The sequence below is a fragment of the Hyla sarda genome, chromosome 2 (genome assembly GCF_029499605.1).
Source record: "Hyla sarda isolate aHylSar1 chromosome 2, aHylSar1.hap1, whole genome shotgun sequence".
NCBI lineage: Eukaryota > Metazoa > Chordata > Amphibia > Anura > Hylidae > Hyla > Hyla sarda.
Window position 1 is genome coordinate 190382612 of NC_079190.1, and position 13521 is coordinate 190396132.

The following is a 13521-nucleotide window of genomic DNA, read 5'->3' on the forward strand; positions in this document are numbered from 1 at the left end:
GCTATAATACAATTAGAGATGAGCGAATTTACAGTAAATTCGATTCATCACGAACTTCTCAGCTCGGCAGTTGATGACTTATCCTGCGTAAATTAGTTCAGGCTTCAGGTGCTCCGGTGGGCTGGAAAAGGTGGATACATTCCTAGGAAAGAGTCTCCAGCCCACCGGAGCACCTGAAAGCTGAACTAATTTATGCAGGAAAAGTCATCAACTGACGAGCTGAGAAGTTCGTGACGAATCGAATTTACTGTAAGTTCGCTCATCTCTAAATACAATCTATAGTGTTGTTATTCCCACTTTGGAACAACAGAAGGCCGCCTCCTTAAAATAAGTATAAAATAAAAATAACATAATATGCAATTAGAAAATAAAGCAATATGGAGTTATTAGATTGCAGTTACTTCTTGGTCCAGACATTACTATTATCCTATTATTACTGAGAATATGATCAGTCCTTTTAGCAATCACTATACTTTATGTACAATTCTCTTTTATTTTAATGATTTGCAATATAAAGTATTGATAACATGTTAAAGCCTGCTCTCTGGGGAGTTTGATTGCGATTTTAATGTACAATTGTGCAACCTTAGCTATTGGTATGGCGTTATGACCTGTTTAAGGATATGGGTTTTGCAAAGCTCCACGCCTCTGTTTTCAGTAAAAGGTAGGTGGCAATTATGTCATGATAGTTGAGCCGTCCGTACAGTCAGCTTGTTTACATCTGCTTGAAAAGTAATGCGATACTTCAACTAAACTCCTTGCTGTTTTATTCATCATCATGTTTCCTATGTACGGTATGTTTGCTGATGGCACATATATATTTTTAAAATACCAAACACCTTCAACTTTGAGTATTTTTTTAATAGATTGGTTGAGAGCTGTAATGTACAGGGAAGATGCATCAGAACCTTTTATTCTAGGAAATCTGTATGTATAAGTAGTTTTACTCCCTCTGGTCAGTAAAGCTCTTTTTAGTGTACATTTAGCAGTGTCCATTGGAGGTATACATTGGAAAGACAGATTGTATTAGCTTATAGTGGCATCAGTTGGCTGTGCTATTCCCTACACCAGTGGTCTTCAACCTGCGGACCTCCAGATGTTTCCAAACTACAACACCCAGCATTCCCGGACAGCCGATGGCTGTCCGGGCATGCTGGGAGTTGTAGTTTTGCAACATCTGGAGGTCCGCAGGTTGAAGACCACTGCCCTACAGCATAATAAAAGTTATAACAATGTACACCGTATGTACACCGTATATACTCGAGTATAAGCCGACCCGAGTATAAGCCGAGACCCCTAATTTCAACCCAAAATCCCAGGAAAAGTTATTGACTCGAGTATAAGCCTAGGGTGGGAAATACCTCATCCCCCCCTGTCATCATCCAGACCCGTCATTAACATCCTCATCATCATCCCCTTGTCATCATCCCACACATCCCCCCTTCATCATCCCCTTATCATCCCACACATCCCCCCTTCATCATCCCCTTGTCATCATCCCACACATCCCCCCTTCATCATCCCCTTATCATTCCCTTATCATCCCACACATCCCCCCTTCATCATCCCCTTATCATCCCGCACATCCCCCCTTCATCATCCCCTTATCATCCCACACACCCCCCTTCATCATCCCCACCCCCCTTCATCATCCCCACACCCCCCCTTCATCATCCTCTTCTCATCATTCGCCCTCAGTGGTCTTCAACCTGCGGACCTCCAGAGGTTTCAAAACTACAACTCCCAGCAAGCCCGGGCAGCCATCGGCTGTCCGGGCTTGCTGGGAGTTGTAGTTTTGAAACCTCCGGAGGTCCGCAGGTTGAAGACCACTGCGGCCTTCAACATCATCCAGCCCCCCTCTCACCCCCTTTAGTTCTGAGTACTCACCTCCGCTCGGCGCTGGTCCGGTCCTGCAGGGCTGTCCGGTGAGGAGGTGGTCCGGTGAGGAGGTGGTCCGGGCTGCTATCTTCACCGGGGGCGCCTCTTCTCCGCGCTTCCGGCCCGGAATAGAGGCGTTGCCTTGACAATGACGCAGAAGTACGTTGGCAATGAACGCACCTCTGCGTCGTTGTCACGGCAACGTGACTATTCTGAGGCCGGGCCCGAAGCGCTTAGAAGAGGCCTCCCCGGTGAAGATAGCAGCCCGGAACCAGTATCCCACCGGACCACCTCCTCACCGGACAGTCCTGCAGGACCGGACCAGCGCCGAGCGGAGGTGAGTACTCAGAACTAAAGGGGGTGAGAGGGGGCTGGATGATGTTGAAGGCCGCAGTGGTCTTCAACCTGCGGACCTCCGGAGGTTTCAAAACTACAACTCCCAGCAAGCCCGGACAGCCGATGGCTGCCCGGGCTTGCTGGGAGTTGTAGTTTTGAAACCTCTGGAGGTCCGCAGGTTGAAGACCACTGCGGGTGGGGGAGTTCACTCGAGTATAAGCCGAGGGGGGTGTTTTCAGCACGAAAAATCGTGCTGAAAAACTCGGCTTATACTCGAGTACATACGGTATATATATATATATATATATATATATATATATATATATATATATATATATATATATATATATATATATATATATATATATATCTCTATAAAACTAATCAAAAAAGTTTTAATCTGTATACATTATCAGAAAACGGGTATTACGAATGTTATTTTATAGCCTTCTCTGCATACTCTGTTTATAGGGTGGGTTGCTTCTGTGCCCTAGGCCCCTTCAGTACACATTAGTATCCGTGGAGAGTAGCCGTCTGTTCTGCTGATATCATAAAGCTGCTGAACACTAAAAATGTGTGGATCCTCTGTATCCTAGTTTGAGTTCAGTGGGAGACTTATAACTCAGGAACACATGTTTGCAATACAGTTTTCCATTAAACGAAAGCGATCTCAAAGTTATGCTATTTAATGCTTTTGTTTAGAAATAAAATCAACGTTAATATATTTTTACAGTGTTTTATATCACTTATACTTGGCCAGTTGAGATTGGAGGTTTGCAATCTCCCTAAAGCATCATGCACATGCCTTTATTTTGTATCTCTTGTATATGTACTTGTTTATTGTACTCCTTGCTTCTGATGTTATATGAAGACACAGTGGTTTTATTTTCACAGATACCATGAGAAACACAGAGGGATTAGTAGACACACTGGGGAAGTTTAAGGGTATGTTCACACTACAGTGTGTGAACGGAATCTCTGCTCACGGAGATTCAGACTGGCAGGCGGCGGCGATAGGACCGTGCGGCCCTGCGCCATCACCATTGATGGGTATGAAGTGCTCGCGGACGTCTGCGCAAAGAATGAACATGTTCTTTCTTTGCCCGGAACAATTTCAGCCACTGAAAGTCCGCAGTGTGAACGGGTCTCGCGGAAGACCTATTCACACTGATTGTAATGTTCACTGTGCTGACTTTTACTCGCGGAATTCCGCGGGGATTCCGCAGTGTGAACATACCCTAACAGAAAATTGTTTACTTCTTAGCAAGTAAACTCAGACTATACAGTCTAATAATTCACCAGATTTATAACCATGCCTCAGGCTTTTGAAAATAAACACATATGTAAAAAGTCTAGTCTAAAGTTGGGTTCGCACCATATTTTTGCAATACAGTTCCCATATACGTTTTCAATTTGAAAACCGTACAGAACCGTATACTTTTTTTTTTTTCTTTACATGAGTCAATGGGAGCCACAGAGAACCGTATGTGCGTACGGTTCCATCCGGTTTGCACCATACGGTTTTTGACTTTGCACAGTTTTTTTTTCTTGGAATTTCAATCAAACAAGTTAAACTTTATTCATAATGGAGTGAAAAGTTAAAAACATCATTTTTCAAACCGTATACAGGTTAGAATGTGTACATGTTTTGATACAGTGTAGTCCGGTTTTAAGGAATCCGTTTTTCATCAAAAACTTTATACGGGAACTGTATTGCAAAACGTGGTGTGAACCAAGCCTAAGACTGATGTCGCACATGGATATTCTGAATGAGCCCTTGGTTTTGGCTAAAAAGCAGTGACAGATTTCCCAAAAAACAGCCGTGTGTCACTGCAGCCTAAAGGCCACTTTTCCTCAAATGAGCTTTCGAAGAAACACTTGTACCCAATAATCGGCCTATGTTGCAAAACTACAACTCCCAACATGCCCGGACAGCCGTTGGCTGTCCGGGCATGCTGGGAGTTATAGTTTTGCAACATCTGGAGGTCCGCAGGTTGAAGACCACTGGTATAGGAGGTAATACTCACGTGTCCCCGCCGCTCCGGACCCGTCACCGCTGCCCTGGATGCCGCTCCATCGCTGTTGCCGCGTCCCCGCGGTGTCCCCGACTCCTTGGACGTCTTCTTCCCCGGGATCCACGCTCTCCTTCACCGTCATCACGTCGCTACGCACGTCAGGACGGTGTGCGTGACAACGTGATGTCGAAGGAGAGCGCCGGCTAAGCAGGGGATCCCGGAACGGAGCAGACACCGAGGAGGCAGGTAAGGTCCCGAACAGCCCGACTGAGAAGCCGGGTTAGTGTCACTTTCCCTTCAGACGCGGCGGTCAGCTTTGATCGCCGCGTCTGAAGGGTTAATACAGGGCATCACCGCGATCGGTGATGTCCTGTATTAGCCACGGGTCCCGGCCGTTGATGGCTGCAGGGACCGCCGCGATAGGTGTGTATTCGCCGTATAAGACACACCAACTTCCCCCTCTTCCCCCCCCCCAGTTTTGAGGAAGAAAAAGTGCGTCTTATACAGCGAAAAATACGGTACTATATGGCTGCCTGGTGCTTGTACAGATTGGCTTGTGTAAAGGACCTTAAAGGCAGGCAGAGTGCATTTTTTAATATGGGGCTGCAGGCGCAGGGTTCAAGTCTTTGGGGAAAAAGTTTGGGAACCCCAAGCATGACTCCTGCAGGAAAAAATTGCAGGAACTCTGTTGCTGCAGGATTTGAGCCCTGGCTGCAGGGAATATAACTAACAAAGTGGTATACTCACCACCCCACTCCCCGCCACTGCCATATTCCTGATCACCCAGTCTCCTCCATCACCCTCTTCTTTACTAGTTCAGCTGACATTCCATGTGACAGGAATGAGAAAAGAAGGATGACAGAGACTGGGCTATCAGGAAACGGACAGGAATGGGCAGTTATGTTCCCTGCAGTCTTTTAATGGAGTACTCCGCTGCTCCCTGCTGCATGCAGCGTTCAGATTTTTTTTTCTAAACGCTGGGTGCGGTGACAGTGACTTCACGCCACGCTCCCTCGTGATGTCACGCAACACCCCTCCATTCATGTCTATGGGAGTTGGTGGGATGGCCGCCACACCCTCCTTCCATAGACATTAATGGAGGAGGCGTGGCATGACATTACAGCCACCTCAGCCACACCCAGCATTTTGAAACAAAAATTCTGATCTCTGCGTGCAGCAGGGAGCAGCAGAGTACCGCTTTAAGTTTACACCGCACTGGGTTATTTTTTTACTTTAAAATAATGTGTGACAAAGGGTTTGGTGCATTTAAGATTTGTAAATCTTCTGTGAAACCATGTTCCAGTAAACTACACCCCCTTGTAAAGTGTTTAAAAACATCAAATATGTGATGCAAGTCATGATATCCAGCACATAACTGCACAGGCAGTTGTATTTCTCTCCCCCATTGTTTTCTGCTGGCTAGGGTTTGTGAATGTGGCAATGTAAGCCTGCTCTTGTGTGTTGAGTGCTCTGACCAGCCATAAAGAACAAAGGAGAAATTCTCCTGTCTGCTGTGAGTGCACGCTCCTCTTTTTCTTATCTACAAAAGTTGTAATGTGTGAGTATGTTAATTGGACATATCTGCATTTAGGCTTTTTATTTATTAGAGATTTATATTTGTGATCTCTGTTCCCTTACTATGTGTTCTGCCTAACTTGTTCCTCTAACCCGATTTTAGCTGAAAGATAATGAATATATAAAGAAAACATACTTATAAGTGAAGGAAAGGAAAACCGGCCACTCACCATGTTCATCTTCTTTTATTGCATAAAATACTCAAATACAGACATAAGGGAGAGGGAAGGAGCGGGGGGTACAAGCGGCAACAAGCTCCGTTTCGCACTAAATGAAGTGCTTCTTCCGGCCGGAAGAAGCAATTTATTTAGTGCGAAACGGAGCTTGTTGCCGCTTGTACCCCCCGCTCCTTCCCTCTCCCTTATGTCTGTATTTGAGTATTTTATGCAATAAAAGAAGATGAACATGGTGAGTGGACTGTTTTCCTTTCCTTCACTTATATGTATTTTGCGCTCTCTTTAAAACCAGAGCTCCACCGTAATTGCACCTGCAAAGCACTTTCCTAAACCAGGGACCGGTGATCCTACCCATCCGTAGTGCCATAGGAAAATCCTTTTCTATTTGGTTAAAGAAAACATACTGCCCATCTAAGACTATAGAAACTATGGGGGCCAACTGGTCAGCGTCTATTGTAAAGTGGGAAGGGGTCTCCCACAATGATTACCTTTATGACAATTTACACTAGAGAGCAAGCAGAAATTGTAGTCAATCTATATTAGCCACTACACTGCCTGATTTAATGAGAGGTGTGTGCCTCTTTAATAAATCATGCAAAGTGGAAGCCTTTAGTTCGGACCACTGTGTGAAAGATGGTCTTGGTAGGTTCCCCTATGTGTTAGACAACCGTAGTCGACCATGGTTTGAGGTCCGCTGGAAAACCGCATACGGGGCAAAAATGAGCCGACTGGAGTCGGCGTTTCACTCTGGTCGGCTCATTGAAATGAATTACATACGGGCGGCATACGGCAGGGATACGGGAGCGCAAGGTTTTAGCTCCCCCCAGCTGCATGTGGTCCCATATTGGTAAAAACATGATGTGAACCCAGCCTTACTGTGATTTATAAGCAACACCTGATTTATAAGCAAAAAAAAAACTCTAGAACTGTCATGCTTAAAATGTTCCCTCTGCTTTTTTAGTTCATAGTAAATACACAACTCTTAGATTTATTACAAAACACTATTTAATAGCTGAGCATTGTAACTTTGTGAAGCACACCTCAAACAATTCAAAGGACATTTATTGAATTAATTATATGTTTTCCAGATCAAGTGGAGGGAAAAAATCAATCAACAGTTAGGAAAACATTATGTAATGTCATCTGCATTTCTTCTGTTTTGTCACATGTAGTAGTAGCGTGATACAGAACTGCACACAATCTAAGGTGACTTGTCTCGGTTTTGACCGTATGTGTATAAATAAAAGTGAAACACTTTACTAATATTGTCTTATCATAGAGAAAATGTAGATGTCAGATAAGCCACATTTATCACATTGGCACATCTGTCTAGAGTCCAACAACTATTAGTTGACTTAAATTACCCCATTTTCTCAGAAAGCCACATTAAACATAAAGACGTAATATTTTTATACTATACTTGCCTCCCTACGGCCCCGCAGCTCCAATTCGGCCCCTTTTAAGTTCTCTCACTCAGCCGAACACTTGCCACAGTGATGTCCCATTGATTGGCTGAGCAGGCAGGTACTTCAAAGCTGTCATCTCAGAAGTAGACAGAAGCTTTGGGCAAATGGAAGGAGCTGAACTGGAGCTGCGAGGTACCATTGTCAAGTATGTATATATAACATATATGAATTTTTTTAAGCTGGAATATTCTCCACAGGACAAGTTCCATTAAAAAATGCAGCATATTTAAAAGATTTGTATTAACTCTCTCATTTGCTACTTTATAACTAGGGATGTCCCGATACTAGTACTTGTGCAAAAGTCAATCTGGTCTCTGGTGACCCGGAAAAAAGGTGAATGGGGCTGTCCGAGACAGCCCCATTCACCTGTGGCATGGGTGCCACCTCACGATCACGTGTCCTGCTGGGCTGCGATCGGGGTGGAGATCGGGGCCGGCGGGGTCTCCTACCTTTCCCTGGTCCGGCAGGGGTCCCCTCAGGAGCGGCGGTGCTGGTCCCTGTGGCAGGAGTGGTGGCAGCAGCGGCGATGGTCCCATCGGTGCAGGCAGCAGGATACAGCAGGAGGTGAGGCCTGTTCACCTCCTGCTGTTGCTTAGCAACAACTAAGGGCATGCTGGGAGTTGTAGTTTTGCAACAGCTGGAGTTCCAACTGCAACTTCCAGCATGCCTTTTGGTTGTCTGTGCATGCCTGGGGTTGTAGTTATGCAACAGCTGGAGGCAAATTTTTTCTATGAAAAAGTGTGCATCCAGCTGTTGCATAACTACAACTCCCAGCATGCACAGACTACCAAAGGGCATGCTGGGAGTATTAGCAGTGTGCCTCCAGCTGTTGCAAAACTACAACTCTCAGCATGCCCTTCGAATGTCAATGCATGCTGAGTGTTGCAGTTTTGCAACAGCTGGAGACACATTGGTTGTGAAACAGAGTTTATGTCCTAACTCAGTGTTTTGCAACCAGTGTGCCTCCAGCTGTGTCAAAAATACAACTGCCAGCATGCACTGATAGACTGTACATGCTGGGAGTTCTAGTTTTGCAACAGCTGGAGGCACACTGTTTGCAAAACACTGAGTTAAGTAACCAACTCTGTGTTGCGCAACCAATGTGCCTCCAGCTGTTGCATAACTACAACTCCCTGCATGTATGGTCTGTCAGTGCATGCTGGGAGTTGTAGTTTTGCAACAGCTGGAAGTTTGCGCCCCCCCACACACACACACACACACACTATATGTAAATGTACAGGGTACATTCACACGGGCGGGTTTACAGCGAGTTTTCTGCTGCAAGTTTGAGATGTGGCAAATTTTCCGCCGCAGCTCAAACTCCCAGCAAGAAACTCACTGTAAACACAACTTCCAGTATTGCCAGACAGCCACTGACTGTCAAGGCATGCTGGAAGTTTTGCAACAGCTGGAGACACCCTGTTTGGGAAACACTGCCGTAGGGTATTTTGGTGGCGGTTGCAAATCCCCAGAATAGGCCTCAAGTGCGCGTGGCGCTCTCTCACTTTGGAGCCCTGTCGTATTTCAAGGAAGTAGTTTAGGGCCCCATATAGGGTACTCGGAAGAAATTGTGTTACAAATTTAGAGTTTTTTTTTTCTCCTTTTACCCCTTTAAGAAAAGGTATAGTTGGGGTCTACACCAGCATGTTGGTGTAAAAAAATTAAAAATTTGACACTAACATGCTGGTGTTGCCCCATACTTTTTATTTCCACAAGCTGTAAAATGAAAAAAGACCCCCAAAATTTGTAACACAATTTCTCCTGAGTACAGAAATACCCCATATGTGGGCATAAAATGCTCTGTGGGTGCACAACAAGGCTCAGGAGTGAGAGCGCACCATGTACATTTGAGGTCTAAATTGGTGATTTTACAGCAGTTCTGACCATTTCAGAAAAACTCGCTCTCCAAAATCCCACTGTCGCTCCTTCACTTCTGAGCCCGCCGAACACTTGACATACACATATGAGGTATTCTCTTACTCGAGAGAAATTGGGCTACACATTTTAGGAAGATTTCTCTCCTTCTACCCCTTGTAAAAATTCAATAACTGGGTCTACAAGAACATGCCAGTGTAAAAAATGAAGATTTTGAATTTTCTCCTTTACCTTGCTGCTATTCGTGTGAAACACCTAAAGAGTTAACAAACTTTTTGAATGTCATTTTGAATACTTTGAGGGGTGCAGTTTTTATAATGGGGTCATTTATTGGGTATATCTTATAAAGCCCTTCAAATACACTTCAAAACTGAACTGGTCCCTGAAAAATTTCGATTTTGAAAATTTTGAGAAAAATTGGAAAATTGCTGCTGAACTTTGAAGCCCTCTGATGTCTTCCAAAAGTAAAAACATGGCAACTTTATGATGCAAACATAAAGTAGACATATTGTATATGTGAATCAATATATCATTTATTTTCCTTATAAGCAGAGAGCTTCAAATTAAAAAATGAGTTATTAATGCTTAAAGGGGTTTTCCGGGCAAAAACTTCTTATCCCCTATCGAAAGGATAGGGGATAAGATGTCTGATCGTGGGTGGCACACCGCTGGGACCCCCGCGATCTCCCTGCAGCAGCCCGCATTCTATGCGTAGCTGCTTCTGAAATTTCGGACGTCACGCCACGCCCCCTCCATTAATTTCTATGAGAGGGGGCGTAACGACTGAAACGCCCCTCCCATAGACATGAATGGATGGGGCATGGCGTGACATCACGCCCCCGTCTCGGAAGCCCGGAGGTTTCCGAAACTTCAGATGCAGCTACGCATAGAATGCGGGCTGCTGCAGGGAGATTGCGGGGGGTCCCAGCAGCGGGCCCCTGCGATCAGACATCTTATTCCCTATCCTTTCGATAGGGGATAATATGTTTTTGCCCGGAATACCCCTTTAAAGTGACAGTGGTCAGATGTTCAAAAAATGGCCGGGTCCTTAAGGGGTTTAAAAAAAAAAAAAACTATCACATGATTTTGAAATAAAAATGGTATCGGGAACTTCCCATTTATTACACTGCTTATTTTATGCACACATCCAAAATGTTTCCTTTCCATGTGGATTTACCTGTAAAAAGATGTAAATGGAGCCTAATTCTGAAGTTAGGTGATGGAGCTCAATCATTTTTCTCTAAATCTCTAAAATTTGTCATCTGCTCTAGAAAATGTACTAGCTCAATGGTCTCACCTGACAATACACAAACACGTGATCACTACACACACTGGGCTTTTTTCTTTTCCTAATAAATGCCTTACAAGTGACAAAAATAATAGCTACTAGGGTATTAGGTAACCTGCCCAAAAATGGGCTGACAATTATGAGCTTGCCCCAACTATATCTTTATTATAACAAATTGTGACATACAATAAAATCAGTATTAAAACAAGGAGGATTACACAACAAAGGCGGCAGCCTGGGACATATGTATGTAATTGGCATAAATGACCAAATCTATAAAGAGCAGTGTGGATACATAAATAAGGATGTTACAATATAAGGCTGTGTCCATAGAACAAAACCATGCAACCTGCTAGTATAAGTACAATTGGACCTAGAGCTGGGCGGTATGACCAGAAATGTGTATCACGGTATTTTTGTAAGTTATGGCGATTCCACGGTATTTAATGGTATTTTCAACCCCCCCAATCATGTGACCCGTGCTTAAACCGGGCAGGGGGTAGATCAGCCCAGCGCTGCGCTGTCCCCACATCTGGGAACTAATCATATGTGACCTGCGAGCGCTGCTTTCCCCCCCCCCCCCCCAAATAATTATCAACCGCAGCGCTGTACTATATTATCCAGTCCCCGGGCTGCTGAAATAAACAAAATAAACTTTCACTCACCTTCCTACGTTCCCCCGTTGCTCCGGTACCGGCCTCGCGGTCCTCCACTGCGGTCCTCTTGCTGCTTCCTGGGGACAGAAACGTCACAGAGCAGTCAGCGTATTACCGGCCGCAGCGATGTCCCGCCTCGGTCAGTGATAGGCTGAGCGCATTGTCATGTAAGAAGCCGGCCGGAGCGGGACATCCCTGCTGCCGGTGATAGGCTGACAACTCAACTGTGACGTTCCCATTCCCAGCGTGAGGCCGGTACTGGAACAACGGGGGAACGTAGGAAGGAGAGAGAAAGTTTATTTTGTTTATCTTTGCAGCCCGGGCACAATGATCGTACAGCGCAGCAGCTGATAATTATTTGGGGAGGGGGGGGGGGGGAGAGGCAGCGCTTGCGGGTCACAATCGAGGGGGGGGGGGGGCTGCAACCGGTATTGCGGTATGGGAAAAATTCATATCGTTCAGGAAAAAATATCATACTAATGTATCGGTATGATCCGGTATACCGCCCAGCACTAATTGGACCCTACTTTTGCAAATGATGAAGTGTATAAAAATGAGTGGGAAACACTATATTAAATGAATGTTCACATATGTTGATCACCACATAAAATTCAAAAGAGAAATATTACAAAAATAATTGTTAAAAATTACTGACACAATACAGCACCTTTAAACCTTTCTCCTCTCAATTAGAATATGAAACTCAAAATAATAATATTTCCCAAAGAGTCTCAAAATGTCAAAAAGTCCTTATTATTAAAAAAGCCAGTAAGCTTAAAGGGGTATTCCAGAAATATTTTTTATTTGACTCTGCTACAGGGGCTGTAAAGTTAGTGTAGTTCATAATATAGTGTCTGTACCTGTGTGTGACTGTTTTCTCACAATTTTTCTGTGATTTTCACCCCACTATTTATTTTTAACAGCATACAAAATGACTGTTGTCTCAGATTTTTCCCAGCTTGCAATGCGGCCGAGACCTGACTCACTAGTCAGCTGATGACAGGGAGCCTGTCTGCTTCAGTGGGTGGAGGGATCAATCTGCAACTAATGCAACAGCTGGAGGCACCCTGATTTGAAAACCACACGTCTGCAGCTCATTTATGTTTCAATGGGTGGGGTGGCTGATGTGTGGGAGGGAGGAAAATTGAATTGTGGGATTTGTAGTCAAAAAGAGAAAAGTCAAACAGGAAATACTAGTTCACAAAAAGCTAGCCACAGTATTATGGTAATCTCACAACATAGCTATTTATCCCCAAGATAAGCACAGATCCTTCCTAAGCATGTCCATTACTGTCTTCCAGGTACATACTAAAATCACCTTATGGTGGATAACCCCTTTAATAGAGACAGAAATGACAGACAGATGGATAGATACAGAAACTGGCACAAAAAAACACACCAATAATAACAATAGTAATAATTATAATAGATATAACAATGAGAATAACAATACGCACAGAAAACTATCCACTACCCATCACTCAGAACAGAGGAATAACAATGCCACACCAATCGCAAATACCTCTTCCACGTATAACAATAGTGATAGATATTTCTATCCCAAAAACAAACCCGATAATAGGTTCCGATATAATAGATACAACAAAACAAAGGGACAATCCACAAGAACAGGACAAATGTGGCACAACTCCAATTTTTCTCAGACCGCACCCAAGCCATCAAATAATAAAGATACAACTAACCTCATGAAAGAGAGTAAAAAAGAAGAAACAGATAGAACAACAAAAATTTCATCAAAATTACCATAGCCCAAAAAACGTTCATCAAATCACAGTAGACCATCTGAAGGACATCAGAGCTACATTCCGCCATTTGAAAGAGAAATTAAGACATTTTTTAAATAGGGAATGTAACACTACCGGCGCTGCACTTATCCCCTTCTCCCATCAAACCTCACTGTTTATCACTGGAGGAATCGTTATTCACTGTACATGACCCTAGCATCTTACCCTCCATACCTGGAACACAAGGTCCATTGCTCATTGAGAATTCCTTAGTGGGAACAGAAGCATCAGTTCCCTTTATACAGGGTGGGCCATTTATATGGCTACGCCTTAATAAAATGGGAATGGTTGGTGATATTAACTTCCTGTTTGTGGCACATTAGTATATGTGAGGGGGGGGGGGGAAACTTTTCAAGATGGGGGGTGACCATGGTGGCCATTTTGAAGTCGGACATTTTGAATCCAACTTTTGTTTTTTCAAAAGGAAGAGTGTCATATGACACATGAAACT

At 44.2% G+C, this 13521-nt stretch overlaps 1 protein-coding gene across 3 annotated transcripts in view; it reads left to right on the top strand.

Annotated features, from left to right (window-relative positions):
• The window catches only part of PRRG1 (proline rich and Gla domain 1), a 99254-nt gene that overhangs the window by 53016 nt on the left and 32717 nt on the right, over positions 1–13521 (top strand). The window lies entirely within an intron of this gene.